This window comes from Chelon labrosus (genome assembly GCF_963514085.1).
Source record: "Chelon labrosus genome assembly, chromosome: 11".
Taxonomy (NCBI): domain Eukaryota; kingdom Metazoa; phylum Chordata; class Actinopteri; order Mugiliformes; family Mugilidae; genus Chelon; species Chelon labrosus.
The window spans coordinates 25,073,666-25,097,466 of NC_140344.1; positions in this window are offsets into that span (position 1 = coordinate 25,073,666).

Genomic DNA, 23,801 nt, shown 5'->3' on the forward strand with positions numbered 1-23,801 from the left:
CCTTCATTAATGTTTAATGGATGGATTACTGGCACTCTGGCTTCATTTCAGCTAAGCTTTGGCTTAAAATGACACTGGATTACAGTTTTTGAGTGTGGTGAACTCTGGTGCCCTTAGATGTCCTTAAAGCTTGTTGTTCCTTTGAAATAGTTCAGCACTCATGCTTTAAATGCTGTGCTATTTTTGTCAACCCTTCTCCGTCATATCTTTGTGTGTCCGGTTGTGTAAGTGAGGGGATAATCGTACTTGGAGAATACAGGTTAACAAAGGCCACCTGGCAATAGCATGCACACACACCTTCAGTGGCGACATGGATGGCATCCCAAACAGAGAGGCAGCAAATAATGAAAGTGGGACAGAGGGAAAAAAAATATGAAAGACAGAGGCAGACAGAGAGAGGAAGCTGGCAGTGTGTATTATCTGGGGTCCTGTTGGATATCATTCAGTTTGGAGGCATAAGGCTGAGCTGGCATTGCTTTGGATACGCTCTCAAACAGCCCCGGCTGAGGGTCTGGTGCTGCATGAAAGCTGAACATTTATGGTAATAACACAGCAGTGTTGTTCAAGTAACTGATAAAGTATTATCGGTTATACGTGGCAGTCAAAAAATACGAAATTATGGTTTAACAATAAAGTCTCAGACCATCAACAGCTGGAGATGCGCAATTCCAGAAGTTGTCTCGCTAAAGGCAGACTCCACACTCCTTTCAACACCTCAGCAAAACCAGGTAACAAACCAGCCTGTCCACTGAATACATTGAGGAACAAGTTCTCCAAATTAAATGACAAAATGCACTCATGCACTCATGCTCATGCCCTCCCTTGAAGGACACATGGAGAATTTTTCTGCCCTGACACCCCTTTCTGCAGAGACGCATTATTTGTGTGTGGTGTAGGCCCTCAAACAACTTGGTTAGAAGGGAAAATCATGGTACAGGTTAAAGTTAGGTATTAATTGAGGTTGCAAAAAGCCACGCTGGTCTTCAGAGCTACCAAATTAACTCCCAAGAAACCAGCTAACCAGAAGTACTAATGGGATCAGTAACCGAAGTGTACTTTTAAAATTACACCCCCTACTCATTGCTGAAGTGATCGTATTACTGTAATTTATCCATCAACGTTAAAGAAAGGCAACTGGACTTATAGAGTTTCTTTAAGATGTTTTGCCACTCGGAATAGGAATAACTTCTTCACTTCTAAATGAATGGTAGGGTGTTGGGTGTTTTAACCCAACTCTCCACTAGTCAGTTAGAACTGAAAAAGGTATTTGGATGAAATGTTTGCCTTTCTTTAACGTCTTTGGATATACCATGACCTGGATGACTGAGAACCTTCACAGATATTACTGTTTGAAATTCATAAAACAAACATCTAAGAATTACTTGAGATTGATAATTCTTGTTGTAATGGTTTACTGTTCCTACGGTCGATCAGTGACCTGCTGCGCGAACACCAGCATGTTCACTCGCGTCACCAAACGTCAGGAAACATGTGGAGTGGAGAATAGTTCATGGCCGACACTAACAATGTACAGTTTCTTTTTTTACAGTATTTAGAAATAACCTGGTACCCCAATTATAGCTAGGCATCTGGCACCTGGTGCCTCGACTGTCTCTGACTGGGTCAGATGAGCTGATTGGACGCAGGGGATGTAGGGTTAGCGAGGCACATGAACAGGGACAGATAGAGAGATGGACAGATGGATAAATGGATGTGGACAGATGTACTGAGACCTCTGCAAAGTCTCGGAGGAGAAGCAGGAGTACATTGAGACTGGCGGTGTTTTGTAGACTGGCCAGCTAGGTCTTTAGGTCACTGGGTGGGTGGCGGATTGTCTGTCTACATGTGGTGTAAACTTCATTATTTATGAGCCAGCACTTGAGCAAACAAAAGCTTCTTTGTAAATGTATTAAAGTGTCTGTTCTTTTCTTAAATTGTTAATGTGGGAATCTGTTTTTCAGTTATCTTTGTGAGCTTTTGTGCCTTTATTGGATAGATCAGTAGAGAGAAACAGGAATTTATGGGTGAGTTACGGGAGACGGAGGATGACTTAAAACCTAAATCAACTAGATTGAGTCCTCTGTTTGTGGAGTGCCTGCTCAACCAGGTAAAATAATCTTAACCAGGACAATATCTTGGTGTAAAATGGATGTATAGCTAAGGATAGATCAACTATAATCCCAACATGCAGAATCCTACTAGGGTTATTTCTAGAGTGCAGCAGTTTGTTCTGGAACTTGAAACATGTCTGTCTTCTCGTTCCCACCCAACGGAAACTGGGACAATGCCTGCTAAGGCTACTGGGATTTCAATAATTTAGGCCAGTTTATGGTTTCTGCATCTCAGAGTGCAGGTCTTTATGGACATCCCATGTGGTTCCATTCATACTACAAATTGTGTACAATGGTCTGCTATTTAGATGAGTTATTTATTGTCATTCCCCATCACATCCAGTACAGAAATACACACAGGTCTCCCATGGATGTTTCAGAAAGACTGGATGTGACTTTGCACTTTAGCTACATATTTTCCCCAAAGTACAGCAGCTGTGTTCCAGTTTGGTTTGTAGCACTGTGTCACATATGACTCTTGAGGTGTGCCAGGTGCTTGGAAAAGCCCGCCTCTGGGGGTTGTTGCCTTACCGTCCCAAGCACAGAGGGCAGTTAAAACACATGTACAAGGTGAGAAACTTTTCATACAGCTTTTCCTGAAAACAAACTGCTGTACGTGTGCAGGTGCTATGTCTTAAAAATACAGAATCACAAATTCTGGGCTGAAGAGGTGTCCACGGATCTGACAATATTTGCGTCACAAGGACTCTTGCGGATACAAGATATCAAAAACACGGATTGACCTTAATGCTTCTCTCTCCCAGAAGGCTTCATAGAAGTAGGCGTAGTCTACAAAGATCCACATCTTTAAATGAACAAGATGCATTGATTGTTTTGCAGTTTGGCTTCATCCATCCACTGGCACTACTGTCATTAAAACGGACCTGAAAGATACTCGCTGTGTCTCTGGTGCTGAGGCAAATATAATCTGTGTATTGTGCCTTTTAGGGAAATGTCTAACAGGGATTCATTCAACCACATTGTGACACTTCAAAGGTACTACAAGCTTGCTATCTGAGAGTGTGTTTTCCAGTAAATGATTCATTTTTATGGTGTTACATTAGGGATCAAGATCAGTTGAAACAAAGCCTTGCTTCATTCATGTAAACTCACGCTTGCTGTCCAGCCTGAACTTCAAGCACATGTCTAGGCACATGGCAGGCAAACTCCTCATTCTGACATGAAATGCTAGCTGCTGTCCTTGGCAGCATGGTCCAACACTGGCAAGAATGCTGTTTATTGTAATAACCCTTCAGAAACAGTCTCAACTTCACTGTGAAGGAGGAGAAATTGCATTTTCTCAGCCAATATTAAGTGCATTTCGAAGATGTTGGCTTCCACAAACACAGTTAACATTGAAGTTTGTTGGCTGCATATCAAGAATAAAGTGTATGAGAGAGTTCTGCTGGAAGCATTTTAATGCTGTTGGTTTTTCAGACAGTGCCCAGGTTTAGAGTTTTAAACTTGACCTCCTTACATAGTGTTTTGTCATCTATAGAGAAGGAGTGTGTGTGTGTTAACATGTCCTATTGGCAGACTATCAGTCATTTATTTTTTTGTCAGGTAGAATTTGCCAGGGTATCTTGCAGTCTTTTTATTCTGTTGGATTACATGAGAGCTTGTGTCATCTTGTGACTGCACAGATTTACCTTTTTTAAAAGTCTATTTAGCAACATTTACCTATTGAATGCTTTGTTGGTCAACTCACCAAAACCACATTCGGCAGCACGTGGACATTTTGTCTATACTGCAAAATGGTATGTTCCAATCAGTGTCTTTGTCTTTGTGTCAGATTACTGCGGAGACCTGAATGCCGTTCCAGACTGTGTCTTTCAAACCCCACTCAGCAGTGAGTGTTAAATATATGCACTGTCACTAGGTTCTTGTGCCAACACGATGCAGGTTAGCCGGAAGACGTTAATTCTTACGTTTCATGCAACTTTGCAGCAGTATTCAGCAGTAAGTGTAATTATTTAAATTCCTCGTCGGCCCTTATATACCGTCAACTGAGCTGACATGTCTTGTTATCGGTGCTGCGGGTTCTGTGTCAAATTACAGCGTAATCCAGGTTGACTTTATCCATTTATCTTTAAACCCACACTCAGCAGATTGTGCATCTGCACTGTCATTCAATCTGAATAAGTCCACACAGCAGTACCCACGTGTGCATTCAGCGTTTGGTCCAAGGTGGGTGCTGAAATGTTTATATATCCGATTACCCCTAACCCTGTGTCACTTTAAAGATGTGACAGAGAGTTCAGCAGCTTGTCCTGTATTGATTGACTATACTGAATAGCGTACAGTATGTGATGTGCAAGTTATAGTGTTTGCTTAATGCCGTGCTGCAGTATATAACATATAAATTAAGTGGTTATAGTAGTGAGATTTAGATTTTATTGTTGATTGTTTTTGATAGAGGGAAGAATTATTTTAAAGCGATGGTTTAACCCTTTATATGCATCTACGTACAGAGAATAATACAATAACAGTGCTGCTCTGTGCATGGACTGTGGAGTTAGGCCCAAGTGACCGCAGGTGTTGGCTCAACACCATGTAGCATTACGCTGCCTGTCATTTGAAGGAAGTGTTTGTGTCTTCACAGTGATTCATTCATTCATTTTCTATACCCGCTTAGTCCTGTTAAGGGGGTCGCGGGGGTCTGCTGGAGCCTATCGGGCGTGAGGCAGGGGTACACCCAAGACAGGTCGCCAGTCCATCGCAGGGCCAACACAGAGACAGACAACCATTCGCACTCACATTCACACCTACGGCTAATTTAGAATCAACAATTAACCTAATCTTTGTTGCTGTGAGGCATCAGTGTTAACCACCTCGCCACGAGCTTCCAGGAAATCAGTGATCACTTAATGTTTCTTCTTAACGAGTCTGTTTTGGTCATTTGACGAGTCCATGCTAGCAATTCCCTTCTTGATTTCAGGTTTTATGCTAAGCTAGGCTACCCGCCTGCTTAAAATAGCATTCAATAGCAAGTTAATCACCAATATAAGAGCAATGTCTGCCAAGTGGCCTGTGCCAGTGTGGACGTGAGAATCGTGTGTCACATCTTCCTCCAAGGGAAGTTTTATGAATCTATACACGCCCACTGTGTTTGCACGTCTCATCCTGGTCTATTACTTCCTTCATTCATCACCTCTTACTGTCTGATCCATCTTTTCATCCAGCCGTCATATAGCTGTTGAATGAACAGACAATTAAAAGCTATCACCAGTTCAGTCTTTTCCTAGAACGGGATCTGTTTGACCTCACATCTCCAGCATTATTGTTATGATTCCCAGGTGTTGTGTGTGTGTGTGTGTGTTTGTGTATGTTTCAGGAAGACCATGGTGGATGAATTAGACCCTGGCGGGCCGCCATAGTATTAGCATCGTATAGGAAACACTGACATTACACAGATACCAACACATAATTGCCAGCAATAAGCGTAATGCTAACTAGTATAAGGTAAGATTGACAAAATGGCTGTTCACCCCTTGACGCTGAGTGTTGCAAATTCACAACACACCGCTTCCACTCACATTACATACTTACCTAGGAACCTTTTGCAAGCACTAGTTTCTTGTAGGACCGGTCGGAGTGGGAACTACATCTGGTTAATGGAAGCTAACGAATAGGACGTCCATTTGTAAATTAACGTTTAGAAGTCCTAAATAAAAAGCTTGAGCTTGGTTTCAAATTGGATTATATTAGTGGGCGTTATAGTGTTTAGTGTGTAATTTGTAATGTATTTGTACATGTCGATTTTGTAATTTCAATAAATGTTTTGCCATTTTTACCACTATGCCTGTTGGTACTAATTTGCATCATACCTAAAATTATCTATACTATGTACTATAGACAAATTAACAGTCTCCACTTAATTTGGCATCAGCTTGAAAGCAAAAACACAAATAATTAATTTTTTTTATTATTGTATTAATTGTAAATCAATTCAGGCGTCAAGGGGTTAAACTCTGAGAGTGCCTGGTTTGCTTTGTATTGCACAAATACTCACACACACACTTCGCAGCCACCTGAGGGTTTTCTGTTCATAATATATGGCTGCTACGAGGATAAGCTGGGCTTTACTCTTTATTCATGGGAGAAATAATGTGCTGTTACTGCCGTGTGAGTGTGTGTGTTTGTTTGTGTAAACTGCTAGCATAGCATTCAAAGAACAGTTAATGACCCACAATCAAATATATCCCCTTTCTTCTCTGCCTTCTTACTTCTCGTTTGTTTTCCGTTTCTCTTTGCTCTCTCTCTCTTTTATATTTTTCTGTCTGTCGCTGTCCTGCTGTCCCTTCTCCTACGTGAGTCTTTTTTATGTCTCTGTGCCGACAACAGCCATAGCAGGAAGCATTGTTTTCAGGTCGTCCATCTGTCCCATTAAAAAATTACAATACTCCGCTTCACGTATTCTGGAGCTGCCATGACTGTTCTGTTTCAATGAATGACTCGTTTCACTCTAAACTTTCCATCAATGTGTACATCTGTCTACTCCCACCTGTCAGCCACAACATTATGACCACTGAAAGTAGAAGTAAATAACATTGACCATCTTGTGACACTTCAAAGTTCTGCTGAGAAACTTTTGGACCTGGCATTCATTGGTGTGGATGTTACTTAGGCATGTAGCACCCACCTAGACCAGACCAGGCACCCCCACCCCATAGCAATGACAGTCCTTGATGGCAGCAGCCATCCCCAGCAGGATGTAACCTGACACAGGCACACACACAAAAACACTTTAGGAACAACTCAAAAAGCATGAAGAACAGCACAAGGTGTTGACCTGGCCTCCAAATTCACTAGATCCCAAACTGATCAAGTATCTGTGGGATGATCTACAGAGGCCCCTCCCCTCAAAGGCCCCCCACTGACAACATTCTGTTACCAGACACCACAGGACACCCTCAGAAGGCCCGTGTCCATTCTCTGATGAGTCACAACTGTTTTGGAGGCACAAGGTAGACCTACACAATATTAGGAAGGTGGTCATAATGTTATGCCTGATTGGTATAAATGTAAAGTTTGTTGGGTGCAGTGCAACTATACCAACATATAGTTTTCATCAGTGTATTTACCCCCTAGCACGTGTGTGTGTGTGTGTGTTTTCATAAAGCGTTTGTTTGTGAGGCTCCTCTTGCCAGGCCTCAGAGGAGGTTTAGTCTTGATTATAGGCGGCTCTTGCTGCTCCACCAGCGGTTGCACAGCTCTGCTTCCTGTACACATAGAAGCCGAGGGTGAGTGAGGTAGACAAAGAGAATAAGAGAAGACGGATAATAGGTTGGGGAGGGGGGAGGAATGGGACGGAGAAAATATCAGGGCTTACCTGTACCCCCGGTCCAATATGAAAACACACCGTCAGTAAAAATCTCATCATGGGCCCAGTAAATCCAACTTAATTGACTGCAAATCTGAGTGCAGCACTCCTCCGACTTACACCAGTTTACCTCGCTCCCATCAGTGCTAAATAATCTGTCTTTCCTTTTTTCTCTGGATGCAATGCTTCTCATTACTTTTGTCATCTCCATACGTTTGCTCTATTTATTTCATATCTACATCACATAATCATATATACTTGACCCTTTTCTTGCCCTCCCTGTTTTTTCTTTGTGCTGTTCTGTTTTTCTGTCCATAGTTTGCTTCATTTCTGCAGAGAGGGTCTGATGTTTTATTTATCTCATTTGTCTTGATTGGGTTATTGTTATTTTTTGGTCTCCACACCTGATCCCTACATTACTAAATGTAGGGAGAGACTCAGTGAAGCCCTAAAAAGATGTCTGTCTGTCCATGTATTGTCTGTCTGTTGGTCTGCACACATGAATTTAGGTGTGTGTGTGTTCTTGCACGCTGGCCTGTGTGTAAATGAGTACCGGTTGTGTTTTGACGGCGTGAGCGGTTCATTAATATTCATGAAGAGAGGAAAACATCAACTGAACACTTGACTCTGCCCTCACAGGAGAGCCTGGCATCGGTGTGTGTGTGTGTGTGTGGGTGTGTGCACGCCACAGACAGAGGAAGACAGAATTGATCTGCTTATCTACGTAGTTCTCAGTTTCTTGCTGTTGAGATACAACTGTTAGACATAAAATATCCCCTTAACACAGCGGAAGCTATGGCAAAGACCTAATGATCTCATATCAAGGACAATTTGTGTCTAAAGTCTACAAAACAAAATGACACTTCACATCTTTGCCCCGAGGCATATGGACATACCTCTGAATGGCTTTGACTGTGACACATCTCTGGCCGAGGTTGCTGATGTTTTATTGGTCGCCCATCTGTCCAACGCTTTTGACCTGAGCCTCGCGCAACAGCTAAATTTCTTTGACATTCGACAGCCCTCGACAGTGACTCATCATTCCCAGGCCTGCGCCTTTGCTGTTTTCATTCAGTCTCATAATGTTGTTTACTAGTACATGTTTTTGATAAAATGCTCTAAAAATCGAACTGATCTCGAGCAAGTAATGCGCGGTTTATACCTCAGTGTCAATTAGAGGCTGTAGCTACGGCATCAGCCCAGACATTACACCGACCATTGGTCCGCTTGGTTGTAGCGTGTTTCCGCATTAGTATTTCTGACTGCATCTCCATCTCTGAAAAATTTTAATTGATTATTTTTGATCAAAAAAGATGGCGCACATCGAGGAATGGAAATAATAACTTTTATTTTTATGACTTGTTTTCGGCGTTATCTTTGGTTTCAGTCGCCATTGTTGAAAGTGAAGCAGGAAGTAGAAACAAAAATGAGTCCAACTGGCAGAAAAGACACAGCGGTGACTAGCATTGGGGTGGTGTTTTTAAAAAACACAATCCCAAACAAACACTACCTGATAGATGTTTTAATAGTCAACTGTATAAAACTCGAAGATCCAGTTTTTGAATTCACAAAATACAAGTGATGTGTTGTTTGTCCCTTCTGCTCAGAAAGTCCTCCTAGATTCATTAAAGCTAGACGTCCGGGTTCGATGTTTGCTCTTTTTTAACTCGGGTACTCTTTTTCTCAACTGTCGCCTTCTCTTCCATCAGCTGTGTGTGTGTGTGTGTGTGTGTGTGTGTGTGTGTGTGTGTGTGTGTGTGTGTGTGTGTGTGTGTATGTGTGAGCGTAGGACATATAGAGGAGAGCCGGTGCACACCTGCACAGTGTGAACTGTCCACGGGGAAGGAACGGAAGATCAGCAGTGCACAGCTGTCCGCACAAAAGCCCGCAAGAGGAAGACGGATGAAGAATGTGAAGACGGATAAGTGGAGAATAGATGGAGAAAAAATGCATATTTATGCATATTGGGCAAATTATACAAGTGTATGTGTGTGTTTACGTCACGTTGTGGGGACATCAGTTGGGTTACACAAACATATTTTGTGATTAAAAAGCAAAATCTCATCATTGAAGTCGGCTTATGTAGATTGTTGTCAGAATTAGTGGTTGGATGAGTCTCTAAGAAATAAATGTAAGTCAGTGTAATGTCCTCTGTAGTGATAGAAAGCTGATTCTGTGTTCTGTGTGTGTATGTGTGTGTGTATTGGTGTGCAAGTACATTCATTAGTCATGCAGGCAGTATGGGGCAGCTGTCAGTGAGTTCTGACACCCCACTGTCAAAGACCAGTGATGGAAAAACACACACACACACACACACACACACATTACTGAGTGCTGCAGTACAAGCATGTTGAGAGATCAGGTGGTTGGTGTATTTCTCTCAGTGGTTAAGACAAGAAAAGTCTCGGCACGGTAAAGGACACCTCCTGCAAAACATGTCACAACGTCCGTGTGCTCAGACAGATTTGGTTACTGAGCAGGTCGCCGAGTTTGTCACATGTAAGCAGCAAACTGATATGGGTCATTGTTTGTGTGATTCTCTTACTTCTTTTCTCCTTTTTATTATATTTTTTGGTAACAGCGAGTATAAAACCCAAAGCCAAAATGGGCGTCTGCATCACAGCATCAACGGTAACATAACTTGACCAGCTTCATGAACGTAACATCATCACACGCTGTCGTACTGATTCGTGCTTTAATAAATTAAGCGTGCCGAATGTGACGTCGGTGCGGCGGAAAAACCTACCCGCTCGTGTCGATTACAATGCTAAACGTCTTCACAATCGATTTTATTTTAAGATGCGAGAAGTTGACAAAAGTGGGAAGCAGAGAGGACTCAGTGGGTGCAGCTGGCTTGGATGTTCCTCCCGTTGCCAAATCACACATTTCTCTCCTCCTCCTCCTCCGTCGTCCTCTGTTCCTTTTAATCCATCCCTCCCTCCGTCTCTCCCTCCTGCTCCGTCTCCACATCGCCGTCCTCCGCCTTCCCATTGAATCTGTCTTTCCTGGTGTCACCGCTTCCATAATCCTTTCATTCTGTCCTCCTCCCCTCATGTTCTCCTCTCAGAAAATTCATCCACGCTGACCTGAAGCTCTTGTTCTGTTTTTTTTTTTTCTTCAAGGTACTTCTTCTTTCACCAATAGCCATTTCTTTCATTTCATCTCCTTTCACTTCTCATAGCCTTGTCCATCATTTGTTCGCACACAAACATGTTTTGCCATCATGTAGAAAAATCTGTATTCGTGAAACTGATGACACACACACACACACAAGGGAAGTCAAAGTGCAAGGTTAAGGCATGCATATGTAATTGGTCCTCAGTCGACAAGTGTATGCAGGTATTTGAACATGTGTGCACAATAGGTGTTTCTGAGTATGTGTGAGAGCGAGGCAGAGTCACAAGGGGGGTAAGGTGAGATGTTACTTGTGTGACCCTTGATAATTAGCTTTGCAGGTGTCTCTATTTTCGTATCCTCTCTGCAGAAAGAAAGTTAGAGAGAGACTGCAGCAGAAAGAAAATACAAGGATTAATTGGTACCAAAGCTTTTACCTATGTGTACCCTAAAGGTTTAGGAGTTCCAAAACAGAAATAGGGTAACGGTGAATGCACGCATGCACTCAAGTATCGTGAAATTTGTGTGTATGCCTGTGCATGTTGCTGTCTAGGAGCCACAGATGCTAATCAAGCTGACCAGCTGTTGGTATCATCCACATAAACCGTTAAACAGTTCATCAGAGAATGGACATGGGCCTTCTGAGGGTGTCCTGTGGTGTCTGGCAACTGACTGTTGTTAGTGGGGGCCCTTGGGTCCTATGGGTTGAGGGGATCATCCCACAGATGCTTGATCAGTTTGGGATCTAGTGAATTTGGAGGCCAGGTCAACACCTTGTGCTGTTCTTCATGTTTTTTGAGTTGTTCCACTTAAGTTATACCACTATGTCTGAAAACAGCAACTCATGAACTTGGAAATTTTTGGATATTTGAACTTCAAAGTGGGAAGATGAGGACGTTCGCGTAGACTCTTCTTGCGGACACACAAACCACGACCCCCTTTGGAGGAACCAATACATTACTTATGCTTGTCTACAAGTTTATGTTTAACTTTTCACTTTTCTTCAGTGATGATAAAACATGTGTGCTCTAGGATGACTCCTATCCAAAAACGTCCAAGAAAGGCAACTGTAGAGTTTATTGAAGACATTTTGACACTCATCCAAGTGTCTTCAATTCTAAGGGACTAGTGAGGAGTAGAGTTTTAAGTAGTGGAGTAGAGTGGGTATAGCCCATCAGAAACTAGCTTCAGCTACATACCATGCAGCCACGAGCGTAGTCTCTCATTTAATTCCGTAAGAAACAGACTGAGCGTATTGTCCAAAATATCTCATCAGTTGATGTCAAGAGAAAATCTAAAGATGGGGTTAGTATTGGACTCTATGAACATCTTTCGCCCCAGGAAGTCTTCTTGAAAGGATTCTATTACAGCGCTCAGGGAGAAACTCATGCAGACTAATATACTCTGCTGATAACAACTAGAATAGCATGGTCAGATATGCAGAAATGAGTTTCCTTCTTCAGAAATATTCAGTTTTTACTTGGAACACATCATATCATCAACAATAGATGGCACGCAGGCTTTTTTGTCTTGGAGACCCTGGCTCTGCTGATTGCTTTCTATTTTTCGATCGTCGGCGTGCTTTTTGGGCTCGATCGCCTGCTTGAGTTGTGTCAGAAATGTTCCTGGAGGATTAGCCACTCTCTGCCGTTGTTTGTCATTTACAGTGTGAGTGCTCCATGTTACTTTCCGGCGTTGCCTTTTTTTCTTGGGGGAACATCTTGAAACTGGTTGGTATAATTAGTTTTCAGGAGTTAATCAGAAGGCTTTTCCCCTGCACAGTAAATAAGGTGGTATATTATGATGTAATGGCTGCAGTTTCAAATCAAAGCAGCGAATAAGAATAGATTCAAAAGCTTGAGGTCTATATTTTTAGTAAATTAGACATTCTTGTGTGCAATTGCAGGTTGTAGAGTCAAACTTGTTTTGTTGTTGTTGCTGTGGTCCATGTGTAACGTTTCTTTAAAGGGAGAAAGAAGAATAATCAATACATGTTAGACATGTTAGATTCTAGCAGGTCAACTTCGTCATAAACTTTTATGTTATCTTTCTTTGGGCACTTTCTGGGTCTGCAGATTTTTGGCCATCAGAGGCGAAACTGCCAAAATGAAATAGCAGACTAAAATTAAGATAGCAAGGACTTTTTTGGGTGGATTCAAATACTTTTCAGAGTGAAAAAAATGCTAAATCCGAATGTCTAAATGCTGGGGAAGTAGAACAATCAGGCATAACATGTTCTGCTGGAAAACCTTTGGACCTTGCATTCATGTGGATGTTACTTAGACATGTAGCACCCACCTACACCAGACCAGGCACCCCCACCCCATAGCAATGACACTCCTTGAAGGCAGCATCCTTGAAGGCCCCTCCCCTCAAAGACTCCCCCCACTAACAACATTGTGTTGCCAGACACCACAGGATACCCTCAGAAGGCCCATGTCCATTCTCTGATGAGTCCCAACTGTTTTGGAGGCACAAGGGAGACCTGCACAATATTAGGAAAGTGGATTTTGGTGGTTTTGTTTTGTGCAAATTCACACTTCACAGAATAAAGTAGTTCATATTTACAGTTCACAATTTTAAATGAGCTGCTCCGAATTACTTTTTTTTTTTTCATTAGAACTCCCTCCCACCCATCTGTCCCCAACTCCCAATTATTGTCACTTTCCAAACTGGGAAAAAGTACACTTGACAAACAGACATTACTCGTACAAGCCAAGGCTGTTGGCCAGTGGACTTAATTTTTATTATGGATTTTTTTGTTATCATCAATCACTTGCAGATATTTCCCAAGACTGATGGGAGTTTTGTCTTTTCTTTTAAACTGACTGGATGCACAATACCTCTGTCCCGTCCAAATGTCTTAAGTTAGCATGGGTCAGCACATACACACAGACACACAGAGAGACACACACACACACACACACACACACACACACACACACACACACAGTAAGTCCAGCTCAGCTCAGTTCAAGGTTGAAGGGTTGAAAGGGAAAGTTAATGTCAGCCCATTATACAGATACCACCTCCCCCTGCATTATTTTACACATCTCTCGTCCTCCGAAGACAGGTTGACACGTGGACATGTGCACGCACACACTCTAGCATGTGGACACGCTGAAATAAAAACACACGGGGGAGCAAGGGCACCAAAAAGCGGGCACACATACATTCACATACCCTTCCACCCTGCACACCACGCCTCCCTGTCAGGTCAACCTTTAATGATGCTAAAGAGAGAGGGAGAGCGCGAGGCAGAAAGGCAGAAGGGTAAATATTGCTTCCGCAAATAAAGTTGAGGTCATCCATTTATAGGCATGGATGGGTGGATGGAAGGAAGGAAGAGGAGAGGGGAGGAAGGAGGGATGCTGCATGTTTTTAAAGGAAGAAATCTGCATAATTTCTGGCAGATGATTGGCAGGACAGGGTGTGGAGGGAAAGGAGAACAGGGGGAGAAGGGAGGCAAACATGAAGAAAGCAAGAATGAGCGAGGCTTGGATTTTGTAAACACCTCAATATTTCATTGGTAGTTTCTGTAGGACGCTAAACGGGAAAATTCAGAATCCTTAAATGTCAGTTGGTTAAATACGTATAAGAAATAATGAGAAGGTGTTGTTATTTTCTACTCAGTTCAGGTTAGTTGTACTGAAATACACGAGGTTAAGGCTTAAAATCTATACAGTGTTGTGGGCTGTCATATTCAATGTTAAAAGTTAAATGAATATGCCAAAGCAATTTTGTGACTTCCATTGTGGTTTGCAATTTGCATGCAAAAAGCTTCTCAGCAGATTTTGACTTTATGTTCTTTTTACTTTTTTACTTTTACTGATCTTCTTATTCTTTGTTCTCGGATATCATTGTTTTATCTAAGAGTCTACGGCCAAGCTAACACATCTGTGAGGTGAAAACACAATGAAAAGTCAGAAAATATATTGTTGGTGAGCCAGAAATGTTTGCACCAAATATTCTGTGAGGTTGCACTTACACACAGCTGTACTTTGAGCTAAATGTTTGCATGTTTGCACGGTCATGTTAACCGTTTAATGTTTGCCATGATTTCTGTCACAGTTTAATCTATTTGAATGTTGAAACTGACTAATACGATGAAGGTGGTGCTGGCAAAATTAAGGCGTTTCTTCATCACGTTTCAGTGCCAGTAGAAAAGTCAAATAATCACCACAGAGCCATTAGGATTTACACTGATCGGCCACAACATTAAAACCACTTACAGGAGAAGTGAATAACATTAACCATCTTGCGACAATACAATGTTCTGCTGGGAGACTTCTGGACCTGGCATTCATTCGCGTAGATGTTACTTAGACATGTAGCACCCACCTAGACCAGACCAGACACCCCCACCCCATAGCAATGACACTCCTTGATGGCAGCAGCCATCCCCAGCAGGATGCAGCCTGACACAGGCACACACACAAACGGTTTAGGAACAACAACAACAAAAAAAAAAACATGAAGAACAGCAAAAGGTGTTGACCTGGCCTCCAAATTCACTAGATCCCAACCCACAGGATGCAAAGGCCCCCCCCATCAACAACATTCTGTTGCCAGACACCACGGGACACCCTCAGAAGGCCCATGTCCATTCTCTGATGAGTTTTTGGAGGCACAAGGTAGACCTACACAATATTAGGAAGGTGGTCATAATGTTATGCCTGATCGGTGTATTGACTTGCACTGTGACTGGCTGTGCATAAATTCAGAGAAACTAACCAGATAATGGTTGAAATACTTCAGTTTAGACCAAAATATTGGACCAGTTAATGTTGGACCCCTAACACCCCAGCATTTTTCTAACGTCCACGACTCTAGCTCCCTGTAATACAGTTTCACATTTGCTCATTGTGTGGAAGAGTTCAGTAAATTACGGAGCCAAGTGCACTATGTGATAACAGACACCGTAGTGAAAGCAATTTGTGTCCACAGCGGGAGGATGTTCATATATTTTGTTCCTTCATCAGTTATTTGCCAGCTGAGTGAATACTGTGCACCATGCTGTGGTGAGAGGTGTGCACCTAATGTCACGATGTATCAATAAGCTGATACGTCAGCAAGTTATTTCTTATTTCCTAAGCATGCATAGTTAACAGCACACAGCTGTTGTACAGTATGTCTCAATTTTAAAATCTTTTAAAATCCGCCAAAAACATTTAATAGTACTTCACAGCGTGTTGTAAGAAAAAAAAACAGCAGTATGTCTTCGAAGCCATTTCCGTGTATTGCAGCTAAAGGTCTGATAACTTTAGACAATGCAATTCACTAACAAATTGTTGATGTGCAGCCTCCTTCTCTCTGTCTCTCTGTCTGGACGTTTGGTGTAGTTGTTAATTGACTACCGTCCAGAGGATTTGAACCTATAGTGGATGCCTTTTCAGATGAGTGTGCATTGCAGTATTTTTTTTGTTGTATTTCAGGACTGACTGACATATTCTGCATGTCACAGTAGAATGGGTTTCATCTTTAGTGAAGTGTTTCCACACAATTGATGAACCACTGCCATTTTGCTGCAATGACTGACTGGGCTGCGTCCATGTTGTTATTGTCACGTGATCTGTGACTAGTCGACTTCCTGTTTAAAGCGTCATGACACAGTGGTAAAGTCGACTAGTTGACTAATCAATACAATCCCTAATATAATTATATCTTAAATTTTACGTGTGTGCTCTGTGTATTTAAAAGGGAATACCTTCAGCAAATTAAAGGGGACCTACTGTTTCTTACATCCTGGATCTTATTTCTAGCATAAAATATGATCGTTTACTCACCCATATAACTTTTGTGACATTTGCACTCGTTCAGGAGATATATAGATCTGCGTATATCCATATAGTGGGAGTGACTGGGGCACCGAGACGCAGCCTCTAAATAACACATTATCTGCCGCGAAACTCGTTCATTTCGCCAATATTTTGTTATGATACGCTAATGCTATTCCCCATTGAGTCCGGAGTTAGCTGTTATCATGCGGGGTCTGTAGTTTGACCTACTGACCCCGGATGATGTCTTCTGACCTGGATGATGTCATCTCTGAGCGCTGCGTGCACCCGTGACGGTCGGCTTGTTTACCTGTAATTTGCTACTGCTAGTTTTTTGCAACATGGCTGAATATTTTTCCGATTCTGAGGTTGTGGACGAATCATAGCAGTAGCAAATTACAGGTAAACAAGTCGACTGTTACGGGTGCGCGGTTGCATGACCGTTATTGCTGTCCCTGCTCACCTCTGCAAAGTGAGGAGTGCCTGAACAAATCCTATCCAGAGTCATCTAGATAGGTGATAGTTTCTCAAGATGGAAAAAGTAAAATACAATTTATTCATCCACGATATATGCACGTGAGAATGTATAAATAACTCAAAGCGAAAAGAGGTCAAGTCCATCAACACACCGGTAGCCTCTGATGTGGACTGCATAGTAACACATGCATATGCAAATCTCCCTCATTGTTGGACAACAGTTGCTATGTGATGGCAGCAGTGTTTGACAGGGATGCTCCTCTCGATGGACAGCTGCTAGGTGACGACGGTTATCCATTGCAACTATGGCCGGTCATTCCCTACATTCTGCCCACAGCATTAGCAGGTAGATAAATAAATACGTAAAAAGCCAGTGACATTTTATTGTACAGCTGTTTGTTCTCACATAGCAAGCCTCCCCATCTAAACTGGAATACAGTAGATGTGGTGGTGGTAGTAGTCAAGGCATAGGCGGCAAACTGGTCAGGAGTCTCAGACAAGGGCAAGCTCTGTACTCTGTGGCCTCCACTAACCTTCTCCATTTTCTCTTGGGGCAACTCACCTTCTCTGAATCACATTGCTGGATATTAATGAAAGGCTAATGTCCATCACTACCCTGTTAACATTCTCACATCTCACAAGATTATTTGCTGACTCTTCACCGGGAACATTGTTGGCATCAGATCCCGACAAACCAAGTGTGTGACATGTCACCACTGCTGAAAGATAGTCAAACATTTTGACACAAAGTCTACCGAATTTAAAAATTAATATAAAAACACACACAGCAGACTATGAAAGGGGCTATTTTGGCTTTTAGCGTCTAAATATAAATATTTCACTTGAAAGCAATCTCGCAAGCAAACTGCAGATTTTTCAGGATAGCAAAAGGTCATTACATTTTATTAAAGTGTAAGCTCTAAGTTTAATATGAGCATTGTAAATATACAATGCCTTTGGATTCAGTTAGGGCTGCCTCCTTTTTATTAGCAGTGGTGGAAGAAATATTCAGATCGAGTACCGATACCGCTCTAAAAATACTTTTGTTATAAAGTTCCTGCACAAGTACACAAGTCTTAACATTTCCACATCCAAAGCAGCCCTTTTCAGAGTCAATTATTTAAAGATAGTTGGTCAAAAACTCCAGACATAACGTGAACTAGCTTAACTTTATTAGCGCTAGCTAGCAAAGTTAGACTGAAAGTCAACTGTTCACTATAAATTAGATTTATTTTCTGATATTTTATTTAATCTTACACACATTTGTCCATAGAATACCACATCTCAACAGCGTTATGTTTAGTATTCATGTATATGAACTGATGAATTGCACAGGCTACTGCTATTCATCGCTAAATCCAATAATCGCGTCATTACAGTAATTTCAAAGACTGATTTAAGGACTGGTACAAAAGGCATGATCTTATTTTATGAGCAGACATTTCCTACACACATAGTTTTTAATAGTTGGCATAGCATCATAATTAGAGGCTTTTATTAAGACAGTAGGAACCCCCCACCCCACCTCCAAAATAAACCCACTGCGTTCATTTTCAGTTTCCTCAGTAAATGTTCATACTTCACCTACTTGATATATATCACTGTTGAACTACAGTTGTTAAAGAAATATGGTGAGTGTTTAGAAGTTGTGTAAAATTAAAGTCAGAAATGTGAATACTCTAGTTACTTTCCACCACTGGAGTTAAAACATTCATGATGTGTAACCGCCTTAATGTATCTCAATTAAATGTAAGCTGTTTTTGCAAAATGTTTGAAAGACTTTGGAAATGCGGCATGGGGATTTTTGTTAGTTTCGTTTTAAAGCCGGTTTTATGGGTAGTCAAGATCAAAGGTGGCGGCTTGTCGACCCTCTACATGTCCGAGCGGTCAGGGGTGGCGCCCTCATGTCTGTGTCTGTGTAATTGCTTTATTTTGATCCAGACTGAAGGAAAGGCTGCTTTGGATTCTGTGTCCAGTCTGCATCGCTCCAGGCAAGAAAGAGAGTGCACCAGTTGCACGCTTATAGGGGAGAAGGCACACACACACACTCTCCAAAAAAAACACATGCAGGCGCTCATAAACAAAGATGCACGCTCGTTTTCACCCACACCCCCTGCTTATTTGTCTTATCTGACCCATCTCTCCTCTGATCTCCCCCTGTGCTTTGAATGCAGCTTCGATAAGTGAGCACTAAGCAGGAGGCAGGGAGGAGATGGTGGAGGCGTAATGAAGAGAAGTGGGCACAGATAAGGTGGAGAGGAGAGGGGTAAAAGGAGGACAAAGGAGGGAAGGAGGAAGTTGTAGGAAATGGAGGGAAAGGAGTGTGAAAGGGACGAAAGAGATAGGTGCGTGTGTGTTAGTGTTGGTCGCCGTGTGTGCTGTGTCCATAGTAGCGGTGGACACACACTGAGGAAGGAGATTGGAGAAGGACAGCGGAGAGCACACCCACTCCTTACGGCGAGGGACTGAAGTAGAGAGAAGGAGGGGGGGGCGATGAAGAAGAGGGGAGATAACACTGAAGATGAGACAAAAGTGAGAGAGGTGTGTGTGTATCGAGCAGGATCAGTTAAACTCTCACCCATGTTTTCCTTTTACACACACACACTTGCACAGTGATCAATTGCCACTTAGTGGAACACAACCCTCTCGCTGTGTTTTTGAAGCCCAATTACCAGCTGGGTGGAAATATAAAACTGCTCTATTTGTCCGTCTGTCTCTGTTTATCCGTCTTTCTCGCTCCCATCATATGCACAAGCACAGACCTTGTCTCTCACGCTCGTTTTCGGACGGGAGCTTTTAGGACTCTGCATGACGTCAAGTGGAAGCGAATGAGCTCAATGAGCCGATGAAGACGTTGGGAGCTTGAATCGTTGCTTCCCAATGTCTTGCTCCGTGTTAATTAATCCAAGAGCCGTTTAGTGGAAATCTTTATCCAGGCTGGGTTACAATAAAACTGGGAAATGAGTGCCTTTCACCAGCAGTGTCAACCAAAGGGGGGTTTAGTATGATTGTAAGTGTCTATTGAGACTTTATATGAGATAGCTGGAATACGGATTAGTCTAAATATGAAGTCTTTTTGTTGTGCATTACCTTGCAGTCTGCATTTCCGGCAGAACAACGGAATACACCTGAGAGTACACCGGTTTGCAGGTGTATTATGTTATCTGCTTGACTCGAGTGTGGATCATTTGATGTACAGCAAGTTGTTGCATCATGTCTTCAATGTTCTTTTGTTGCGCGGGATCAGATGAGGGGCCATGTTTTTAATTAGAAAGACCAAAATATCTGATTCTCCTTAAAGGGGAATTTCCGTTTTTTACAACCTGGACCTTATTTCTAGCATAAAATCTGATCGTTTACTCACCCATATAACTTTGGTGTCATTTGGAGTCGTTTGGACGATATTTAGATCTACATATATCCATACAGTGGGAGTGAATGGGGCACTGAAACGCAGTCTCTAATTAATTTCACCAATATTTTGTTATGATACGCTAGTGCTATTCCCCGTTGAGTCATTCGGTGCCCCAGTCACGCCCGCTATATGAATATACGCAGATCTAAACATCTTCCGAACGACTCCAAATGACACCAAAGTCATATGGGTGAGTAAACGATCGTATTTTATGCCAGAAATAAGGTCCAGGTTGTAAAAAAACGGTAATTCCCCTTTAAGTGTGTAATGCAAGCTGATTTCAAAAATTGAGTAGGATTTTAAAGCTCCTGTAGTCTGAGCCCAGCGTTCATCGTACTTCTGCTAGCTTCTTTGGAAGTCTTCCCAGTCTACACGTACAGACACACCTATCCTGTTTTATACCGTCCTCATAGATTTTAAACATTTCTTGCTCTGCACAGTCTGCAAATTGATCAGTGCCTAGTTGTCACAAGAAAGATTTTTGCAAAATAGGCTTTGCTACTACAACAGCCAGGCTGTGCATCGGGTAACGGCAAAGTAAGCAATAAGACGGATCAACCCAAGGAGAGTAGTTCTGTTGGATAAAGCTTTATTAACATAGACTAACGCCTCCAATCAATGAATCTGTTCCTGTTGGCTGCTTTGGACGGGACATACACCAGTTTAAAATGACCCGTAATTATCCTTTAACCCTCTGAGGTCTGTAGTATAATTGGCCGTTTTTGACTGCTTTTGGTTTTACCTCTATATTTCATCTTAAAAACGGTTTACCTTGCCTTGTTTGGTGTCATTCTTTTCAACCTAACAACCTCACATGTGTGACTTTACAGTTATTTTTTCATTTTGACATACTGTATTAAAACACTGGACCTAAAACCACACTAAAAATATGAAATCTGTGTAGGAAAAACTCACTGTGAAAACCACAAACATGTTTAACGAACCATTTTTATAACTTAGAATGCAAATCTAAACTGTAAATTTCAAAAGCTTATGTAGAAATTTAGCAAACAAAGTTATTTACAGCAGATTACATTAAAATGCAGGAAATGCATCGGGCAAACTATCAGGTATCACACTAAGCAATGTCTAAATGTCACAAATCTCTCAAATCTCAAAACTCACTTCTCTCTTTCGCCATCGTCACTCCATAGACTGTATATAGCATCACTCCCACAGCTTTTCACTCTTTCTTAGCAACCATTGCCATATAATCTTCCAATTGGTTGATGTGATACATTTTTCCACCAGTGGGAAAGAGGGTGTCACCATTTCTTCCTGCACTAATGGTGGACCAAAAATTATGACAATATTCAGGAAAGAGCATGGCGTAAATTATTCATAATAAGTCTAGTTTTACTTGGCCCATCAACGCAGTTTAAAAACTGGTACATGTTTGAAGTTAGCACTTTCTACACAAGTCGAAACTGAGACTTGGTGAGACTGCGTCTTGCTGCTACATCTTCTTAAACTGGTCATGTGATGTGGATGCGCCGTCGCGTCCGTTGACTCCAGAGGGTGAAGCAAACCTGACTCAGGTGCACAAACAAAAACATGTACTAACACTGTCACTTCCAGTCAGTCACACATACGTTCATTATATGGACACCGCGGTTAGGGTAAGTGACAAATTCAGACACCACACGAAGACACAAAAGGGAATCTACAATACATCTTGTCAATTGCAAAAGAATGACGGGACAGGAGAACATGAGAAGAAATTACGGAGGAGGAAAGATGAAGGGAGCCATGGAGAGGTGGCGTGGGAAGCAGTGCATTTGTGTGTGTGTGTGTGTCTTTTATTCAGTACTGCTGGCCTTGTACTTCTCTTATGTTTGCAGAAGGTTGAGCCTTGGGCTTCAATGAAAAGACCCAGTCGGCAAGCATGAGCACCTTGTTGCTGTGTGTGTGTGTGCAGGCGAGTTCCCGGTAGCCTTGGGCTCCCAGGACCCACACATATCGAAGACACACTCTCCCTTTGTTCCTTCCAAACAGCTCTATAGAAAAGTAATAAAGACAGGAGGGCTCTGACAGCCAATTCAAACCATCTCTCTCTCTCTCTCTCTGTCTCTCTCTCACTCATTTTATTTTCCTCCATCGTTCTGTTTCTACTTTTTACCTTGATCGTCTGTATCACCTGCTGTCTCACCGTGTCTCTGATTGGCGTCGTCTTTCACACTGATTCTGTCCATCTCCCCGAGCTATGTATCGCTTCCCTTTCTCAGCTGTCTTGATGCCTTCCTGTCTGTCTTCTGACACTGGAAACGAGGCGACAACACGCAAAACGTGGTCACTTGTTGTGTTTGTACATGCATTCTCTGTCTTCCTTTCCTGCATCCAGCTCTGTTTTGATTTAGATTTGTCCCCCTCCCTCTTCTTTCCCTCTTTATTTTCCCCCATTTATTTCCTCCCTCTGTCTGTCGCTGTCTCTTCTCTCCAATTCATGCTGAGTTTGCCTCCAGCCTCTCCGTGCCTCTCTCTCCCTCTCAACCTGTTTTTCTCTCCTCTCCCCTTCGATCTGTTTATTGTCTGCTTGTTTTTCTGGCCTCCACAGCTAACACCACTGACTCCCCTCTTCCTCACCCCCCCCCCCCACTCTCTCTTTATCCCCACTTTCCCCTCTCTCTTGTCTTCCTCCTCTTTATCTCAACCGTTTAATTTTCCTTTTATTTATCCATCTCCCGATCCTTACTTAAGTGGCATTCAATACTCTGCTCCTCACAACCTTTCGAGTCCTCCTAATGTCTATCTTTTCTATTTTTTGTGTATTTCATGCATAACGCTTGGTACAGATGTGCACAATGTCATTATGAGACACACAGGACTGACTAAAGGCTTATGTGATGATTATGTCAAATCACAAAGAGCAATGGAAATGATTTCATATTCCAAGAGGGAAACCTCACTGAAAGCTCGGTGCAGACACACACCACCACTGAAGGCTATTGATCAGGTCTGGGTTAGTGGTGAGTTCAGTTTGAAAAGTTGCTGATATTTGTGCATGCAGTGAACACATATCACGTCTTAAGGTAGGCTCGCTCCAACTTTTCCTCCAAATACTGGCAAACTGATGGATTTGGAAAGAAGCAGACACATTCGTCTTCTTGTAAAAGGGAATCAAGAAACAAATATTGTGTAGGTCTCCCTTGTGCCTCCAAAACAGTTGGGACTCATCAGAGAATGGACATGGACCTTCTGAGGGTGTCCTGTGATGTCTGGCAACAGAATATTGTTAGTGGGTAGGCCTTTGAGGGGAGGGGCCTCTGTGGATCATCCCACAGATACTTGATCAGTTTGGGATCTAGTGAATTTGTTTTTTAGTTATTCCTAAAGTGTTTTTGTGTGTGTGTCTATATCAGGCTGCATCCTGCTGGGGATGGCTGCTGCCATCAAGGAGTGTCATTGCTATGGGGTGGGTGTGTCTGGTCTGGTCTAGGTTGGTGCTACATGTCTAAGTAACATCCACACCAATGAATGCCAGGTCCAAAAGTTTCCCAGCAGATTATTGTATTGTCACAAACTGGTCAATGGATTTACTTCTCCTGTCGGTGGTCATAATGTTATGGCTGATCAGTGTACATATT